The sequence below is a fragment of the Acinonyx jubatus genome, chromosome A3 (assembly GCF_027475565.1).
Source record: "Acinonyx jubatus isolate Ajub_Pintada_27869175 chromosome A3, VMU_Ajub_asm_v1.0, whole genome shotgun sequence".
NCBI lineage: Eukaryota > Metazoa > Chordata > Mammalia > Carnivora > Felidae > Acinonyx > Acinonyx jubatus.
The window spans coordinates 62,121,342-62,141,592 of record NC_069388.1 but is presented as its reverse complement, the minus strand read 5'-3'; positions in this window follow the sequence as shown (position 1 = coordinate 62,141,592).

Genomic DNA, 20,251 nt, shown 5'->3' with positions numbered 1-20,251 from the left:
CCAAAGCAGGCTCTGCGCTGAGAGCAGAGAGCCCGATGCAGGGCTCAGACTCACAAACTGTGAGATCATGACCTGAGCTGAAGTCTGCCGCTTAACCTTAACCGACTGAGCCACCCAGGCGCCTCAGTCATAGTTTATTTAGATGGTAAATTTACTGTGATATATACATTGTTTCATTTATTTTATTACTAAGTTACTTATATTCTAAAACCATAAAGGCTTAAAAAGAATACCTATTTGCATATTTATAGATCTGTATATGAATGTGGCAATGAATACATATAAAGGTGTATCAATAAATCCTTTACTGCAGACCATTATGTGACTAATCTACAAAAGGAATAATATTAGAGTTTTGATCTTTTTTTTTCTATAAAATGGGTATGTTGTTTTAGGTACAGATCAGTAGAAGTCACTAAATTCTTTTGCTCACTCATGGTGCTTCTTGACATAGTCCTAAATCATTTTTTAAGAGTCCCTATTTTAGGATGCCTGGCTGGCTCACTCAGAACAACATGTGACTCTTGATCTCAGCATTAAGTTCAAGTGCCACATTGGGTATAGAGCTTACTTAAAAGTAAAATCTTTAAAAAAAAAAAAAAGAGTCCTTACTTTTGAAAAAAGTTAAATTCCTAGCAATCATTGTTTACTGCAATGTTTTTACAACTTTGCTGCAAATTATTAGTCTTTAGATATTTATCAATCTGTCTCTTAATCATTCTTGATGTTGCCTTTTCTAAATTCAACCCTCAAATTCTGAATAATAAAGCTGTTAAGATGCCTTTTGTGACTGAACTATTTTTCAGTTTCCTAAATGACTAGTAGGCAAGACAAAGAATTGTTCCATTCGCTATAAAAGAAAGGAAAATAGGAATATCAGGTTTGTCTAAAATTCTCCAAATTGTAAAATTCTCCAAAACCTATATGAGAGTTCCTTTCTTTTTTTTTTTTTTTCTTTTTTTGGCAAATTTAGGATGAAGAAAAAAAAACTGACAATAAAAAAGAGTTTATCTTCTTAGGCAAATTATGCTTATGTAAAATGTCTTTCTCAAAATCAAATATGCAGGATTGTGTACTTTCTAGGATTGTATACTTTTGAAGTTTTTTTTTTTTTAAACATGCTCATGTATAATCACAAAGATTGGTACAATGACTTTCTGTCAAAATGTGTTTCCTAGGATCCTAGATTCACAATCTGTATTTCCCTTTGTTTATGAAAAATCTGAATAAACACTAGCAGTATTAATTCAAATACCTGGTAATCTTCAGAGATCTATTGTTTATTTCAGTATTTCATTGACTAATCAAAACATAGCCACCTTGTCTGACAGTGTGACAGCAGTAGGAAAAGGTGTAAAAACTTCAATTGATTTTGTTTTAAGGTCTCCACCAAACGTAATGGTTCCCATGCTATATAGATTCTTCTGTTGATAGAAAACGCTCATCACTTCTCAGCGGGTCACCACCTAATCTTTATACAATATTGTATTGCCCTTTCTATATCACCGCAGCACTAACATAGCCACTGTCTTTCCTTTCCATGGAAAGAGAACCCTGTGATTACATAACCCCTACCAAGGAACTCTCCTTGATCTGTCTTACAGATCTTGGAGAAACACCTTGTATATCTCTGATATAATTTTATAATCATTTATACTTAAACTAAAAGTTGCCAAAGAGGCTAGGCTATCACAGATTTGAATTTGCCCTGGAAATTTAAGCTTCTCACAGAAATTAAATCAGTTCAGTGGCCATATTAATTGCTCTTGCCTAGGCCTGCCAACTAACAAAAGATAAAATATTTGTACTGATAGAAGATATTGTTAGTCTATGATTTCAAAATGCTTTAGAAACAGAGTTCCTGACCACCTCAGGAATCCTTATAAAATAGACTGTGAAATAAAGAACCTTGAGATGTTTTGCTTGGGATAGACACAATAAAAGTGAGAATTTAACAAAAATCCTTTCTGACATTACCCGCAATAGCTGAGAGAAAGAAATTAGTCATGATATAGAGGCAACATTAGTGGGGTAATTTTAAGAAGTATTGCTGATGCTTGTATTGTATATCCTATTTGTCAAATATTTATAGCTCATTCCTTCATTTCCTTTGTGACTTTGCTCAAATATAACCTCATGAGTAAAGTCTTCTCTATTTTTTAAAAATTTTTTAATGTTTATTTTTGAGAGAGAGGGAGAGAGACAGAGGTGAGTGGGAGAGGGGCAGAGAGAGAGACAGAACCCGAAGCAGGCTCCAGGCTTTGAGCTGCCAGCACAGAGCCCGACACAGGGCTTGAACTTAGGAACTGTGAGATCATGACCTGAGCCGAAGTCAGACGCTTAACTGACTGAGCCACCCAGGTGCCCCTTCTCAGACTATTTTATATGAAATAGGAAACTTCTCCTCCCCCAATCCTGCTTTACATTACTTTATAGCAGTTTGTATATTGTCTTTCTTTCCCAGTAGAATATAAACTCCATGAGGTTCTTTGCTCTATTTAGTCCTGCCATTTTCAATGCCTGGAGATGCCTAGTATACAGTGGGCACTGAATAAATGTTTGTTAAATAAATAAAATACCTTCCTAACTCTATTGCACTTAGCAGTTTTCATTTTGTCATTCAACAAACAGTACCTTTCATCTTTTCAGCACTGTGCTGAGATCTGATAATGAACAGTGAGTAGCCTCTGCCTTCAGGGAGGTTACAGTATAGTCAGAGGCAAATGTCAAGTAAATTGGCCACTAAAGCACAGTATAATAGAGGTTGTGTTAGGTAGATATACCGGGCACTGTGGGATCATGTAGCAGACTCTTGTAGCCCAGCTTTAAAAAAAAAAAAATTTTTTTTTAATGTTCATTTAGTTTTGAGAGAGAGAGAGAGAGAGATTGAGTCAGAGCACAAGCAGGGGAGGGACAGAAAGAGAGGGAGACACAGAATCCAATGCAGGCTCCAGGCTCCAAGCTGTCAACACAGAGCCCAACACAGGGCTCAAACCCATGAATCATGAGATCATGACCTGAGCCAAAGTCAGCCACTTAACCCACTGAGCCACCCAGCACCCCTTGTGTAGCCTAGTTTTGAAGGAATCAAAGAAGAATTCCTGGAGGAAGTACAGTTCTAACAAAGATACAAAGGACAAGGAGCTAATCCAGATGGGCAGTTTGGAGAGTCAAAAGTGTTTCACTCTTAGAAAAGGGTGTACAGTGAGAGAGGATGTTGGAAAACTGAAGACTTCCCCTCCCCAAGGGCACTGATTTGTTTCATGTGTTCAAGTCTTTGCATGTGGTGCTCCCTCTGCCGGAAATGGCTGGAATGCCACCTGTTTACCCCACAGTCACTTCTACATCCTGAGAAACCTCTGGCTTCTTCTTTGTCCCATCTCTATGACCAGTGTTTCCTCCGTTCAAGCCCCTAGCAATGCTTTTCCTCAATGCCAGATGGATTTCCTTAGAGAACAGAAAATATGTCTCAGGTACTTTGTATCATTAGGCACTAGGAAACCGAAAGACCTGGCACAGAGTAGGCACTCACTAAATATTTGTTGAATGAATGAGTGAATAATTAGTTCTGCTTCTGAATGTCATTTCCTGATTCTATTACTTGGAGGGAGGAGTAACGACTGGAAAATCCCATGACCATCCCACACCAAAAAAAAAAAAAAAAAAAAAAAAAAGAGAGAGAGAGAGAATGACTGCAGAGTGAAAAATCATCTAAATATAGATATTGACAGATCTATTGGTGTATCTATTTTGTCTATCTATCTGTCTGCCTATCTGCCTACCTATCCATCCAGCCATCCACTTATCCATCTATCCATGTTCTAGCTGGTGCTTAATTAGTAAAAGAGGTAAAGTACCACAAACATGTCGTATTCCATAAACTTGTTAATATATGCCTCCAATTAGTTCTGTGAACACATCTGTATTCTGTGAGATGGGGCTTTCATTCAGGATATTTATTAGGGACCACCTTTCTGTTGGAGGTGAAGAGGTAGGATTGGAGAGAGAAATGTGATGTAGGCTCACCGAAGCCTCAGGAAATGCCATGGGGAGTCCTAGAGCACATACGACCTCAATCGGAGTTGTCCCATAGTGACCTGAAATATACCAAGAATGCTATCAGTTTATCAACGGTTGGATGGAAGGGTGTGTGCTTGGGCGTGGCAATAGTTTAGGGAAACCCTGATTGGAGCGATAGCTGGGGGCTATCTGGTCACCAAATCCTGAACAGCTTGGGCAGCAAGTACTTCCTTGAAGTAGGACCTCTGTGTCCACTGCAGTATTATTCCATAAGCATGCAGTCACAATTTACAACGAGGAAGGTTATATTCAAATTTCCCTAACAAGAATGTGTCTATTAAAAAAGGTGTGGAAAGCAACAAAGATGTATGATGGAAATCATTATATTGGAAATACACTACAAACACACTTTTCCCAGAGACATTATTGGAATTTGAAGCATCACCATGTCGCTTCCTTTCTTAAAGTTTGATGGGCAATACTTTTATTCCAGGATTTTGGTTTACTTTATCCCAAACGACATCTAACATTTTCCATGGTAGATTGCAGATCACTCTCTCCTTTGAGGTACTGTGATTTTCATATTTTCCATCCCTTTTCCATGACATCAAGAGCCAAGTATCCAAACAAATTTCACTTAAACGGATTCATATGGTAGCTCTGCACTTTGAAGTTTAGTGTTAATCTTTTATATTGTAAAATACTTCTTCAAACCTATTTAAAATGTTTAATGTTTATTTATTTTTGAGAAAGAGAGACAGAGCTTGCGTGAGGGAGGGGCAGAGAGAGAGAGAGAGAGAGAGAGAGAGGGAGACACAGAATTTGAAGCAGGTTCCAGGCTCTGAGTTGTCAGCACACAGCCCAATGCAGGACTCAAAACCATGAATGTCAAGATCATGACTTGAGCCAAAGTCAGATGCTTCACTGACTGAGCCACCTAGGCACCCCAAAACCCATTTTAAAGCAATGAAACCAATTGATCTCTTGGTACTTTTTCTTTCTTGTGGGTAATAAGCTTAGGAATTCCCTGAGCCTGCACTGATGGGTTAACAAGGCATAAAGAATTAGAAAGCCATAGGATGTACACACCCAAGACTGGGTAAACAAGATTAGGTAAGTAAGAATAGGTGAAGTGAAGCAAAAGTCCCAGTATAGGACAAAGGTATAGGAATAGGGAATCTCAGGGTGAAAACATTCAAGATGAGGTAAACAAGATTAGGTATTCAGAGCAGAAATGCCCCCCAATTTAGTACTATAGCAGAAAGCTGCTTTCACAGGAAGGAAGGACCAAATTAGGTGAACAGGTCAATAGGGCTCTGGACAGCCTTGGGGCAAAGTTGCCCAGAGTGGAGCTAATTACCAAAAGAAAGGTGCCTTCTTGACCCTGAGGTAGCATGCTTTGTCTTTCTTGTCCCCTAGGCCAGTTTAGGTAAACAGAGATGGTTCCCCCCCCCCCCCCCATGTCTGCTGTAAACAACCTTCTGCCTGGTGCCAGGATTTTGTTTTGTATTGACCCAAACCCCTAACACTGCGTGTCTTCAAAATCCCCTTTCCCTCACACCCATGAGTTAATGTTCATGATTTCATTGTCTCTTTGTGCACTCCCATCACCACGTTTGTAAGCCTTCCGATCCTAATAAAAACGGAGCAAGGACCCTTATTCAGGGCTCTTGTCTTCTCCCGGACATTAGCCTCTCTTGCATTTTCAATCCTGCATCCTGCTCTCTTGCTGGAAGAGAGAACTTCAGACCCAGAGTCTGCAATGCTTTCTTTTTTCTTTTTTTTAAAAATTTTTTTAAAACGTTTATTTATTTTTGAGACAGAGAGAGACAGAGCATGAATGGGGGAGGGTCAGAGAGAGAGGGAGACACAGAATCCGAAACAGGCTCCAGGCTCTGAGCTGTCAGCACAGGGCCCGACGCGGGGCTTGAACTCACGGACCGCGAGATCATGACCTGAGCTGAAGTCAGACGCTTAACCCACTGAGCCACCCAGGCGCCCCTCTTTTTTCCTTTTTTTAATATTTATGTATTTTTGAGAGAGAGACAGAGTGTGAGTGGGAGAGGGGCAGAGAGAGAGGGAGACACAGAATCCGAAGCAGGCTCCAGGCTCCGAGCTGTCAGCACAGAGCCTGATGTTGGGCTTGAACTCACAAGCCGTGAAATCATGACCTGAGTTGAAGTCGGGTGTTTAACCCACTGAGCCACCCAGGTGCCCTTCTTGGTGCTTTTTCAATATAATAGATATAATTGAAGAATTTTGACCTAGTAAGAATTACCTTTTAGTGGGGAAAAAACGCCGCTTTCCCTCTGAGTGTAAGAATTTTTTCTTTCAGGCTCTGTTTTTCTACCTGTGCCATCCTAGACCATTCTATTCTATTGTTGCTCTTTCTTTCTTGCTGCATTTGTTATTGGTTCTAACCAGGGTTTCACGTTTTTCTTTCTTAGCTGTTTTCTTTCACAGCTTATACAGTTATCGCTATCAATAGGATCTAGAGGTCATCAATAACACATTAAGGGTTATCTCTGCATTAAAAAGTATTAGTCTCAGTCAAGCTTTCACTCTTTGAAGATGACATAATACTCTATATGGAAAACCCAAAAAGATCCCACCAAAAGACTACTAGAACTGATTCATGAATTCAGCAAAGTTGCAGGATATAAAATCAATGCCCAGAAATCGGTTGCATTCCTATACACCAACAATGAAGCAACAGAAAGAGAAATCAAGGAATCGATCCCATTTACAATTGTACCAAAACCCATAAAATACCTAGGAATAAATCTAACCAAAGAGGTGAAAAATCTATACACTGAAAACTATAGACAGTTTATGAAAGAAATTGCAGAAGACACAAAAAATGGAAAAATACTCCATGCTCCTGGATAAGAAGAACAAATATTGTTAAAATGTCAATACTACCCAAAGCAATCTACATATTCAATGTAATCCCTATCAAAATAACACCAGCATTCTTCACAGAGCTAGAACAAACAATCCTAAAATTTGTATGGAACCAGAAAAGACCCCAAATAGTCAAAGCAACCTTGAAAAAGAAAACTGAAGCAGGCAGCATCACAATCCTGGACTTCAAGCTGTATTAGAAAGCTGTAATCATCAAGACAGTATGGTACTGGCACAAAAACAGACACTCAGATCAATGGAACAGAATGGAGAACCCAGAAATGGACCCACCAACATATGGCCAACTAATCTTTGACAAAGTAGGAAAGAATATCCAATGGAATAAAGTCTCTTCAGCAAGTGGTGCTGGGAAAACTGGACAGCGACATGCAGAAAAATGAAACTGAACCACTTTCTTACATGATTCACAAAAACAAACTCAAAATGGATGGAAGACCTAAATGTAAGACAGGAAGCCATCCAAATCCTCGAGGAGAAAGCAGGCCAAAACCTCTTTGACCTTGGCTGCAGCAACTTCTTACTCAACACGTCTCCGTCTCCAGACGTAAGGGAAACAAAAGCAAAAATGAACTACTGGGACCTCATCAAAATAAAAGCTTCTGCACAGTGAAGGAAACAATCAGCAAAACTAAAAGGCAACTGAGGGAATGGGAGAAGATATTTGCAAACAACATATCAGATAAAGGGTTAGTATCCAGAATCTATAAAGAACTTATCAAACTTTATGCCCCCAAAACAAATAATCCAATGAAGAAGTGGGCAAAAGACATGAATAGACACTTCTCCAAAGAAGACATCGAGATGGCAAACCGACACATGAAAAAATACTCAACATCACTCATCATCAGGGAAATACAAATCAAAACCACAATGAGATGCCACCTCACACCTGTCACAATGGCTAACATTAACAACTCAGGTAACAACAGATGTAGGTGAGGATATGGAGAAAAAGGATCCCTTTCGCACTGCTGGTGGGAATGCAAACCGGTGCAGCCACTCTGGAAAACAGGATGGAGGTTCCTCAAAAAATTAAAAATAGAACTACCGTATGACCCAGCAATTGCACTACTAGGTATTTATCCAAGAGATACAGGTATGCTGTTTCGAAGGGGCACATGCACCCCAATGTCTATAGCAGTGCTGTCAACAATAGCCAAAGTATGGAAAGATCCCAAACGTCCATTGATGGATGAATGGATAAAGATGTAGTATACACACACACACACACACACACACACACACACACACACTGGAGTATTACTCAGCAATCAAAAAGAATGAAATCTTGCCATTCACATCTACCTGGATGGAACTAGAGGGTATTATGCTAAGCGAAATTAATCAGAGAAAGACAAATATTATATGACTTCACTCAAATGAAGACTTTAGGATACAAAACAGATGAACATAAGGGAAGGGAAGCAAAAAGAATATAAAAACAGGAAGGGGTTCAGACATAAGAGACTCTTAAATATGGAGAACAAATACAGGGTTATTGGAGGGGTTGTGGGAGGGGGAGTGGGTTAAATGGGTAAGAGGCATTAAGGAATCTACTCCTGAAATCATTGTTACACTATATAACTAACTTGGATGTAAATTAAAAAAAAAAAGTATTAGATGCATAGACCATTGAAAAACTGCCAGATCTTTAAGCTTCAAGACTCTTGACACTCAGCTGTGTTCCCCTTATGCACTTACATCTCTACCTGTCCCTCAAGGTTATGTTCTTTTTCTCTGTTTTCACTGTACTGTAACAGAATGGTGTTCCGGCTAGTTCAGTTCAGTTCATCAGATGCTATTGGTAAATAGAACTGGTAAATTCTATTGCCATAGAAGGTAAATAGGGACTAGAGGAATAAAGATAACCTTTCCTGGATCCTGCCATCTGATGGGGTAGACATTCACATAAACACTTCAGTATAAAGTTAAATGTTGACTTTGTCGTATTGGATGTGCGGTGGGAGGGCAAAGAAAAGGCACTTAGCTCAACCCAGAGGTTTGAGAAAGGTTTCTCGGCATGACAGATGATATGAGTGTTAAAGGATGTGTAAGAGTCATTCTGTCCCATAGTGCAGAGCATCATGTGGAGGAAACAAGAAGGGGTTGGAAAGGTAGCCTCTGGGGTAATGTCTGCCATGCCAAGGAGCATCTATTGTATTCTATAGGCCATGGGGACCCATGAAGAGTTAAGCAGAGAAGTCACTTCTATTTTGGAAATACCATTCTCACTGGCAAATGAAGGATGGCTTGAAAGTAATGGTTCTCAATGTGCCCAGGACTAGCAGCTTCAACATTATCTGGGGACTTGTTAGAAATGCAAATCCTCAGGCCCCAACCCCAACCTACTGAATCAGAAACTGGGAGTGGGGCCCACCTGCCTGTGTCTTACCAAGCTCCGCAGGTGATTTTGACACTGGCCAAAGTTTGAGAACCACTCCTCTAGATCAGCAGGGAGCATTTGACAAAGTCTCAGATTGGGGTGCGCAAAGTGAGGAACTCCCATCAGGGGCAAAATTTAAGAGGGGGCCCAAATCCTTGATAATCAAGATAAATAATATTTTAGTGCAATATTTTTTAAAAATCAAAATTAACGCCAAGAATTCACAATGTTGTTTGTTCTAGGATGCTGTGTTATTGTGCAATGCGAACAGTTGTTTCCAATCAGCTTGGGGTTCCCAGGGCCCACACAGCTGTCACATTCCCCATCAGGAAGATTGGGTAATATGGGGTTCAGGGAAAGCTTCATGAGTGTGAGACTGGTGCAGTTGACTAGGGCCCCATGTTCAGAAGGACCCCACGCTTCAAAAGGTCCCATACTTGGTTTAACATTCTTCCGTCACTCTTTTGAAATTCTTCATAATTTTTGAAGAAGGAGCTCTGTATTTTCATTTTGTACTGGGTCTTGCAAAGTTTCTCATGGACTGGTTTCCCGATGTCTTCTTTTTGTTGTTTTTTTTCCCCTTCAAATTTTACATCAGCATAGAGTGAATTCAGTCTTTTGGTTGTTGCAAACCTTTCATTAACTTTTTACACTCGGTTCAAAATATGAGAGGACCTTTTGGTAAATGTACACAGGGCACACATTTTTCCTCTTACTGCAGGCTCCAATACGGCTTGGCCTGTAGTGGTCTGAAGACATTTTTGATCATCACGACTAAGGGGTGCTACTGACATCTAGTGGGTAGTGGCCAGGATGCTACTAAACATCCTACAATGCACAGGACAGTTTCATAAGGAATGATCCTGTCCCGAATATCAATAGCGCTCAGATTAAGAAACTCTACTCTCCAGGGACAAGTAAGGAGGTTAGCAGTGTCTTGAATTGCGGCAGTGACAGCAAATGTGCAACTGTCTAAAACGTGATGATTAACCAGCGGGGAGGGAGTGGAGGCTGAAGGAAAGAATGGCTCCCACTTACTTAGACTTACTTACTTGCTTACTTAGTCACTTATTTACTTAGGCTTACTTAGACTTACTTACTTAGTCACTTATTTACTTAGGCATGAGCTGGAGGACAGAATTCAGAAGGAGGAGCTAGTTAGGTAGAAGCGAGGCAAATAGAGAGAGGAGTTGGTAGCAGGACATCAAACGGGGATGTTTGAAGGCCAGCACCTGAAGCTCTGAAGAGATGTTTTAGAACTGTCAGCAGCACCCGTTGTGATCCTCTGTTTCACCCAAACCTCTGAGACAATTCCATCCATCTTGCCTCAGAGAATGGACACCACAACCAAACCAGGGGACAAGGAAGGTCATTTTTGGCTTTTTAAGTCTCACATGATTTTTCTGAAACCCATGGCAGAGAAATAGTTTTGTGCATTTCAAATATTTAAGCCCTGATGAGCTCAAGGAATGGAGTGCATTGTCATGCTAGAAGTAGCAGCCTGGGAAAACAGGCAAGTCCAAGCACTTTTTCTCTGTAAAGAAAAAAGGGGGGATAGCCAGGACAACAGGATTTGGTGGGGTGGCAGCCAATGGGGGAGCAGAATCATTACTGGGACTTCCCTGGTTCCACCTAAGCAGGCACCAAGGACCTGCCTTTCCTGATTGTACCAAAGTGGAATGTCTGAGAACAACCCCAAATCAGCAGCCAGCACACCCCATGGTCCACTCAGGAATGACCCCTGCCTATGGGCAGCCTTCTTACCAATAGCTCAGAACACTTGCAGGTCACGGCATAGACGGAAAACCCCATTATCGAGTCTTGGGTAGAGCTACAGTCCATCCACAGATGAATGCCAAAGTGATCTCCCACTGCTCTGGTTGCGTTTCATAGGCAAGTTTCTCTAGAACTGTTTTTGGACAACCTTTGTCCTTCATCTCCAATTTTTGCATCGTCAAAGAGTGAATGCACTTTTCACCCTAAATATTTTCAACCTTCTTTATTGCCACCAATAAAAAGCAAGGATTTTTCTTTGTTGTTTATTTAATCTTACAGGATACATTTACTAGCTACAAGACAATTTTGTTGCCTGCTTTTTAAAACACTTACCTATTTGTTTGTCTATTCTTTAACTCTGCACCCCTGGGTACCTTTGGAGGCACAGATGTTGTTTTGTTCAATAGCACATCCCTAGACCATGGCACAGTGCCCAAGAGCAGTAGGGGTCTGTAGTGGATGGTGTGGTGTGCTTCCTGGATCTTCCTTTTAGGACCAAGGCACTCGTTCCCCTAGCTACGGCCAGTGTCAACTGATACAGCTCAATGATCAAATTACTGATTGATGTGGGACAGAGGCTCCGTCCCTTGCCAAGCTAACTCCAGAGCTCCCAGTAGGATTGGCTAAGTCCTCTGTGGCAAATTCATCCCAGTTCAATCCTTTCTGACTAGTTCTCTTTCCCTCATGCCTTTCCAGGGGTTGTTCTCAAGAGCAGTCTCCAGAAAACCTCTCTCATTCAAATCTCTGCCTAGAATCAGTTTCCTGGCAAACAGACGTAAGACAAGATTTAATAAATATTTGTTGAATAAATGGATGAATGGGCTCTTCCATTGTAAACCATGAGGTTCTTCACCCTAAGCAGAGATTATCATGGAAGGCCTCTGACCTTTATTTGTATTTTTAACATTTTACTTTGTCATCTCAGGCTCTAAAAGTCAAGAGTTCACACTCAAATCATTCACCCAGCCTCGGGGGCACGCATGACTTGTACAAGATGATAGTATTAATACCCATTTGTTTTAGTTATATTGTCATTTGACCACCAGATGGCAGAGGTGACACTTGCAAAGCCACTCTTTCTGGACCTAGGTCACCTACTCCAAGATTCAACATTAAACCCAAATTACCCATTTAGTACCATTAATTCCCAAGCCTTCGTAATTATGGCATTGTTTCATTTTGTAGGAAAGTGTCACCGACACAGTTGGCCTCATTTGCATATAAAAAGGAGCGTTTGGAATATAATGGAAAGGGCCCTAGACCAAGTAAGCATCAGAACCACACTACACACTGGCCATTTGCCCCATTTGAAGGGTTTCTTCGGTAAAATAAGGACGGCGCTTCACAAGTCTGTTGAGAGGAATACATGAAAATTACTGGGGCCTGGTGGAAGGGACCACACGTATCTCTCCCTACTCCAGGAGAGCTCTGGGCGTGGGGCCCGGGATGGAGTATGCGTACACTGACTTTACCTGGCTCCCAGAGGAAGGGGGTAGTGTGTGTGGTGCCCTTTAAGGAGGCCCTGGCTCCTGATACACGCGCTCCAGTCCAAGCCAGGCTCCCGGGCGCGGCGGGGCAGTTACTCCTTGGCTTGTGCGCCCCCTCTGAAGTTTGTTCCCCTCCAGCATGCTGGGGTGCTTCACTTCTTTCAAGAATCCCCAACTCCAGTCCTTGCTTGCGTGTGCGTGCTGTGAGACGCGCAAAGGGGGGCGGAGTTTGGGTGCATTTTTCACACTGGAAGGGGACGGTCACCCCCCTGCCTGGATTCACCTATTCCCTCACCAGTGACGGGCTGCGGGAAGAGGCCAGGGCCAGCCAAGCCAGGGCAGTCCGGGCGACGTGCCACTGGAAGGCGAGGATCAAAGAGGCGCAAATAGCCGGACGTGCCTCCAGACTCTAGGGGCACGTCACTCAGGCGCTGGAGAAGTACGACCTGGAGGACCCCACGGCACTGAGGGGAGGAGCTTCTGCGGTCACGCGACCCACCAACGCACCCACTTCCGCTGCTAGCACCTGGACCACGTGGTGGTTCTCCCGTTCAAATCCGGTTCAAAGCGTGGACTGTGCCAAGGGCCCAGTGATGCCCCCCCAAAGAAGGACTGCAGTCAAAATTCCGAAGACTTAGCCGTGCTAAAGGAACACCACCACCTTCGAAACTTTATTGTGATGTTTTGTCTCAGCACCAGTGTGTCGCGGTTATAAAACTAGAAGAACAGCTTGCATTTGTATTTATTTTCTATTTCATATTTCTCTGTAGCATGTTTTTTCTCTCCTCGATATCTGGCCCCTAAATTAAAAAAAAAAAAAAAAAATCTCTTGGAGAAAAAGCCCCAAACTCAAAAACCGCAGCTGCATAGGTTTACTTTCTCCAGCCCTGAGGCTGCCTGAGCCAAGGGGCCAGGGACAGCTAGCCAAGTGAGTACCCTGCAGCAGTCTGGCTTGGACACTGGGGTCAATGGAGGTGTGCAGCCTGGAGTCCGCTCTCACCTCTTTCGGTTGGGCAATGCATTACTTTCTTATTGCTACTGTAACAAATACCACAAATTTAGTAGTTTAATATATACATTTATTATATTGTAGTCCGGAGGTCAGAAGCAGCAAATGGATCTTACAGAATTAGAAACACAGCTCCTTTTTCTGATGCTGATCCTCTTACCTCTTTTTCATAAAGAGCCCTTGATTACAGTGGACCACCCAGCTAATCCTGGATAATCTCATCTCAAAATCCTTAATTTAATCACATCTGCAAAAACCTTTTGCCATGTGAAGTGACATCCACAGGTCCCTGTGTTACCAGGGACATCTTTGTAAAGACTTTATGCAGTCTATCCCAGGGAGTTCTGAAAATTGAGAGTAAATTAAAGAGGGCTATAGGTCTAGCATCAAATGTGAATGAGAAAAATAATAGGCCATTTGTTGAATGTGGATTATATTCCAGAAACTATGATAGGCATATTACATGTGCTATCTCATTTAATTCTCACAGGTATGTAGCAAAGTAGGTATCATTACAGGTTTTTTTTTTAAAGGTGAGAAAATTGAGGCTCAGGGAGGTTAAATAGTTCACTGGTCTGTGGTAAAGCTTTGCATTTGGGTCTTTTTGATTCAATTCTTTCCTTTAATCTCTAGGAAAATCAGTTTTCTCACTTGTGAAATGGATACAGTAACTAGCCATAGGTTTGTGTGAGAATTAATTGAGCTGACATGTGTAGAGGGGGTGGCTCATGCCAAAGGCTCCAGTAGTGACAGCTGTTACTGTTACTGTCAGCCAGTCCTAACCTGCCCTCATCCCTCCCAGCTGAAGTGCTTCCTCTCTCTCTGGCAGGCAGCCTCACTCAGTTTAAGCCAATTCTTTTTAAATTTTTTAATTTAAAAAAAGTTTTTATTTTTATTTATTTTTCCTTTTAAAAATTTTTAATGTTTATTTTTTGAGGGAGAGGGAGAGAGACAGAGCATGAGCCGTGGAAGGGCAGAGAGAGAGGGAGACACAGAATCCATTCGAAGCAGCTCCAAGCTCCGAGCTGTCAGCACAGAGCCCGACTCGGGGCTTTAACTCACAGACCACGAGATCATGACCCCAGCCGAAGTTGGATGCTTAATTGACTGAGCCACCCAGGTGCCCCTTTATTTACTTATTTTGAGGGAGAGAGAGAAAAAGAGAGAGTGGGGAAGGCACAGAGAGAGGGAGAGAAAATCCCAATGTGGGGCTTGAACTCACGAACCATGAGATCAAGGCCTGAGCTCAAGTCAGATGCTTAGCGGACTGAGCCACCTAGGCACCCCTAAGCCAATTCTGACCAAAGTGGGGAGAAGTCCTGGTATAGTAATTCTAGGCAAAGTAGGCTGTAAGCTCTAAATTAGTATGCTGCTACAGAGCTGGTACCATGAAATACTAGGGCAGAGCATTCAGTTGAAGAAAAAATACAGTAAAACCTTGGTTTGTGAACATAATTTGTTCCAGAAACATGCTTGTAATCCAAAGCACTTGTATATCAAAGCGAATTTCCCCATAAGAAATAATGGAAACTCAGATGTTTTGTTCCACAACCCAAAAATATTCATATAAAAATGATTACAATACTGTAATCTAATACAAAATAATAAAACACAAAATATAAAGAAAAATAACTAAATTAACTTCCACTTACCTTTGAAAACCTTCGTGGCTGGTTTGAGGGAGATAAGAGAGAGGAGGGTTATTGTGTAGGACGACTTTCACTAACAGAATCACCGCTATCTTTTGGCTCAGTGGAATCTTTTTCTTTCTGTGCAACTTTAGCAAGGAACCTATCCAATGACACTTGCTTTTGCCTTTTTTAAAGGATTTTGCGGAAAAGTGACATTGCATTGTCGTTAAACAAAATTGTTGCTCACACTGCTACAGCTTTATTTGGGTGCTGCTTTTCTACAAAATTTTACATTGTTTCCCACATTGTACACATCTCCCTAATCATTTAAAATGAGGGATTCCTCCACCGATTTCTCCTCCTCTGCATAAGAGATGTAGATGTAGACTTCTTATAAAATCTTGCAATTTCAGCCACTTGCATACTTTGTTCACACTTCTCAGTGATTTCCTTCTTAACTTCCACCGTAATCATCTCCTTCTCACCCCTTTCTTTTCAACCTTCTTCTGCATGGGGGCCATTGTATATGTTCACACGATGTTGGCTACAGTACAGTATTAATAAACTCTTGTCATCTACTGTATTTAGTGTAACTGGCAATAAGGCAGTAGAGGAAAGGATCTATATCTGGCAGACAGCCAGACCTAGAATGAAGCAAAGCATTCCTAAGCTTACTCTTGTATGGATGAGCAAAGGACTGTCTGTAGGTACTTTGAAGTGACAAAAAATACACTAGTGCCAGTTGTGGGCACCTTCCAACATTCTAAAAAATCACAGATTTCTGCCAAACACCACAGCCTGAGACTGAGCATCCGAGCATGGCAGATGATCACCCACAATCCCAGAGAGACGGGGGGGGGGGGGGGGAACCACTGGCTCAGTTGTGATCATGTGACATTCGGTGTCATGTACTACTCGTATTGCAAGACATCACTCGTTTATCGTTAAAATTTATTAGAAATGTTTGCTCGTCTTGCAGAACCCTCGCAGAACAAGTTACTCACAATCCAAGGTTTGACTATACTATTTTTTATGTACTATTTTGTGTATTATTTAAAAGTTTTTAATGTTTATTTTTGAGAGAGAGAGAGAGAGCATGAGCAGGGGAGGGGCAGAGAGAGAGAGGGGGACACAGAAACCAAAGCAGGCACCAGGCTCTGTGTGCGCAGTCAGCACAGAGCCCAACATGGGGCTCGAACTTATGAACCAGGAGATCATAACCTGAGCTGAAGTTGGACGCTTAACTGACTAAGCCACCCAGGTGCCCCTGTGTATTATTTTAAAATAAAGGTGACTGTCCCTATTTTGTAGCCTTTTTCCAGAAGTGCCCACAGAAGTGAATCAAGCTTTGTCTGAAAGGGGCAAGAATGTTAACTACTTTAACTCAAACCCAAAAATGACCAAAGCAGCTATTCCACTGGCTCTCAATTCAGTGGTGCTAAGGCCCAAGATGATATGTGTCTTCACTCAAACCAGAAACCTAGAAACCATCCTCTTGCCTTTCACTTATTGCCTGCATTCAACTAGTTCCTGAATTCTGTGGATCAGGCCTCCTAATCATCTTTTAAATCCACTTAGGTACCTTTCATGTCTATGGCTCACAAGTACAGCAATTGAGGAAGAGTATTCAGGTTATTAAACTTTGTATCTCCAAAAAATAACCCCAAACTGGTCAGCTCCTGTCCTCAAGGCTGAAAGAACTTGTCCAGGGCTTCTCATCACAGACACGGAAAATAAGAATATGGAGTAGCACTCGGGGGTAAATGGACAAGTATGTGTAGGGGTCCCTAGCTATGGCCTGGCTGACCTGAAGGCTGAGGGATCCTGATCTTGGTGTAACCTTGACCATTTGCAATACCATCAGTCTGCTAAGCACACCATTTGGGAAGTTCAGATCTAGTTCTTTCCTTTTGTGGCTGGACCACACTTGGATTTGAGATAGACTGATAACCTGGCTGTTAGGAGTGAGTTCTGGATCCCCCTGCCTGTCTACTGAGGAAGTAAAGACTACTGTCTTTACTGCCACTGGGCTACTGCTTTATGAGCCTCCACTTCTGCCCTGAAGCCCTGCCTACCATTCATTTGACACACTCTTCACCCCAGTGGTCAGACCCTTTTCCCTACACACTCAGGCACTGACTGAGAGCCTCCTGTGAATGGACAGCTGGACTGGTTGCTCATGCCCACTTGGTATTATTGCCACTGGAATTCTTGCCTCCCTGATATCTATATACATTCAACCCAAGTCACCAATATTGGATTAGCTAGCTATCCTCGTGGCTGTCTTGCTCATACCTCAGGGAAAAAGAAAGGTATTATGGCAGCTCCTAGAATGCAATGGTGTAGATATTGGAAAAAGAATATTCCATTCACTTGTAGGAGAGAACTGAGGTGAACTTTATAGGTTACCTTCACTTGGTTAAGGATTAGTGCTGGTGACATCAAGTCAGGACCAGAACATATCTTTCTCTGTTCCTTATATAAAGCTATGTGAATTAAAATAGTGAATTAAAAAGCTATGTGAATTAAATAGCTATGTAAATAGCCCAAAACTTACCTAACCAAATGAAAATAGTCCCTATCAGAGAAATCACCTTGGGAGGCCATACACTTGTTTCTTCAAATATTAGTATAGCTCATAATATTTTTGGAAATCTTTTTGGATGTTCTTTTTAAATCATTCTCTTCAGGATTGCTGATGATATAGAAATCTTTGTCCTTTGGAACTGGATTTGATTTTTCAAAACCATCAAAAGTAACTTTAAGATATGGCAGGTATGGGGGCGCCTGGGTGGCTCAGTCGGTTGGGCATCCGACTTCAGCTCAGGTCATGATTTGGCGGTTGTGAGTTTGAGCCCTGCGTCGGGCTCTGTGCTGACAGTTCAAAGCCTGGAGCCTGCTTCAGATTCTGTGTCTCCCTCTCTCTCTGCCCCTCCCCCGCTCATGCTCTGTCTCTCTCTCAAAAATAAATAAACATTAAAAAAAAAAAAAAGATATGGCAGGTATGATCAAGGAGTGTGCTCGATCAAATGGCCAGAAGCAAAGCTAGGCCATAAATAGCAAGGCTGATTTCCTTATGTAGTCAGAATAACACAAAAGAATGATAAAAGAAGAGTTTCAGAAATTTTAGCAATTGCAGCAGATTGACATAAATGTGAAAGGTCACACTAACTTGGATATGCAAGTCTTGGGATGTTCTAACCAATCTGTGGAACAGTAGAGAAAATATTTTTGTTTTTGCAGTTTGGGCTTTCTAAGAAAATTGTACTGGGGACTTGGACTAAAATCAAGCCCTGGAAGGTTAATTTATGACTGATTAATGAGAGAACTCTGTGACACATACAGAAAAGATTTACCATACACACATAAAATTTACACATATAATATTTACTCTGTAACATCCACAGGAGGTAAATTACAGAGATTTACCTCCTGGATGTGTATGTGTTTGTGTTTGCATTTCAAGGGGAGGAATGAGACTTGTATTGTGGAGGCATCTCTGGGTAGTAAAGCTGGAGACACCAGGTTTATCTTTCCCCTGGAGAAATTTACTTATATTCCAAAAGGTTAAAGGTTAAGAGTAAGAATCCAGGATCCTTCCTATGGCATTTCTAAGGAAACTCTCTAAAGAAGAGGGGAGAGGTACAACTGCTTCTCCCTACTGTATAAGTGCCCGGATGCATTTTTAGGGGGTTCCTCACCTATAAAATGCATTACTTCGTATGTAGAGTTTTATTTAACCAGCTCTGATTCATCCCAGGGATAAGAATTTGGGCACTGGGGAACCATGTGGCTGTTGTTGGCTGAAAGTAAATAATAGCAATCTGCTCTGCTCCAGAAACCTAAAACATGCAGTCAGGATAATATTAGTAAATATGGGTATTAAAAACTCAACACAATCTTCACCTTTTCTAATACATAGAACTATGTTTTACAAACTCTTTTCTCCCCTTGCAGAACCCCGTAGGGTGGAAGCCTACTCTCTAAAATTTATACCACATTTTCCATCTCCATTTCAGATGTTCCAAAGAAATAGTGGTAGGCATCTACTAGTTCCTTCCATGGGAGGGCTGAGAATTGGGATGGTCATAAGGACCAAGTGATGCAAATCTCCCTCATTTGTCTTTCTTAGATAAAGTCCATACATGGGCTCCCAAATGATGGCTGGTTTGGGGTGGCAGAATAATGTGGGGGAAATGAGATTGCTTTTTAAAATAAGAATGAAAAACATTTATTTTCTTTCAAAAGCATTTTAATCAAGGATGGTGCTACGTGTTAAAAATTTTTATGTTTTTCCATCTGTGCCCTACACAACTGCTGCCTTTCTTTAAAATGACAGTAATATCTTGGGGCACCTAGGTAGCTCAGTTGGTTAAGCATCGGACTTTGGCTCAGGTCATAATCTCATAGTTTGTGAGTTCGAGCCCCACATCAGGCTCTGTGCTGTCAGAGCAGAGCATCCTTCAAATCCTCTGTCCCCCTTTCTCTCTCTCTCTCAAAAAAGATAAACATTTAAAAAAATAATAAAAAAATAAAATGACAGTAACATCTTGATCTTGGGGGTGTGAGTTCAAGCCCTACACTGGGTATAGAGATTATTTAGAAATCAAATCTAAAAAAACAAAATAAAATAAAATGATAGTAACATAATTCAAATGGTAAAAAATGTTACCTTTCCGGTGATTATAAAAACAGGCCTTAAAAGAAAAGTTTATTAGCCCAGTGTTACAACATTAAAGAAAGTTTAAGAAGAAAAAAGGAAGAGAAAAATTTCACTCAGTCTCACCAGCTTGATAAACTACTTTCCTAAAACACATTCTCTTCCAATCCTTATTCATAGTATCTATGTTTTTATGAAGTTGTAAACATAATAAATGTGTACATAATTTTTTGTTCTAATATTTTCAGGCCATATTTACAAATATTTTTCCTTATTACTTTTTAAATTACTTAAGTTTTCTTTTAAAGATTTTATTTTTTGATGCAATAGGTATAAACAGCAATAATGCTGAATTTTAAA